The sequence below is a fragment of the Chinchilla lanigera genome, unplaced genomic scaffold (assembly GCF_000276665.1).
Source record: "Chinchilla lanigera isolate Chin_1 unplaced genomic scaffold, ChiLan1.0 scaffold00152, whole genome shotgun sequence".
In the NCBI taxonomy this organism is placed as follows: Eukaryota; Metazoa; Chordata; class Mammalia; order Rodentia; family Chinchillidae; genus Chinchilla; species Chinchilla lanigera.
The window spans coordinates 224,270-225,414 of record NW_004955553.1 but is presented as its reverse complement, the minus strand read 5'-3'; the positions used below and the strand labels follow the sequence as shown (position 1 = coordinate 225,414).

General features: G+C 44.3%; 1 protein-coding gene across 1 annotated transcript in view; it reads right to left on the bottom strand.

The window, feature by feature from the left end:
* Window positions 1-1,145, bottom strand: part of LOC102030243 (conserved oligomeric Golgi complex subunit 1-like) — a gene marked incomplete in the record, with an annotated part of 10,556 nt that overhangs the window by 5,960 nt on the left and 3,451 nt on the right. The window contains 1 exon segment of the mRNA XM_013508620.1: window positions 1-682.

Below are 1,145 nucleotides of genomic sequence, written 5' to 3'. Positions count from 1 at the left end.
TGTTTTTTAAAACTTTATTTAGAGATAAGATCTGGCAGTGGTATTTAGTTGCCCAGGCTGGGCTCAAATTTTAATCCACCTTCCTTAGCTTCCCAAAGTTCTGGTATTACAGACATATGAGATCACACAGCTTAAAAATGTCTTACCTGGGTCTATATATATTCAGAGCACTTATATGTCAATATTTCTGGCTGAACTTGAACATGGAGTCTGCAACTCTCTCAATTCTTGCTTCGCTGATGATATAATGAAATCTAAACCCCCATGGACTGGATACAAACATCAGTGCAGTGCAAGAAATAAAATTTTAGGAATTGCAATATTCTTACTTAAAGAGAACTTAAGAGCCCCTACATAATATTTTGAAAGACAGTTTTCTTCCTGGGTTCTCCCACATGGGAATGCATGTGGCACTTCACCCAAGTGACTGGGATTCTCTGCACAAGCCTCACTGGCCTTCTATGGCCACATCCCAGGCTGTACGGGGGCCAAGCCCCCCTCAGAGGTGCGCTTCTGGCTACTTACAGGGTGATCCATTTCTGTAGTGTGTCTCTCAGGTATTCCTGGCTGACAGGATGTGTCAGAGTTTGCAGCACTGGCTGGAACTCAGTGACAGATGCCGGCAGGTGTCTGAACCAGCTGACTAGCTGCATCTCCCCTTGCAGGACACGGATGCCCTTCCCTAGAGAAAGATCCAAGTGAGAGGCAGTGCAGGCCATACCTGGGATAGCATATTAAAAATGGACCTCAGAGGAATTTCTAGAAATCTAATTTTGTCTGGGTAAGTCACAGTAGACCCCTTCAATAGAGGGAAAAATAAAGTACAGTATATGTCCAGGTCCTCCCTCATCACAGATCAGAGTTACTACAACTCGAGACGTCCTGTGGATGAAGGAATGTGGGGAAGAAGAGTAGAAGCAAGGAATGAATGCTCTCAAGTCCTTAACTTTTTTCCCTTTCCTTAATGTGGCATTTTGCTGTTTCCCAGTTCTGGGCATCAGTAACCATCCTGTTTCAACCTCCTTTAATAACTGGAATAGCAGGTCTGTGCCACCAAGCTTGGTAACCCCTGACATTTGAACAACAGGATTTAAGCTGTCAAAAATATAAATGAGGGCTGGGGATTTAGCTCAGCGGCAAAGCGC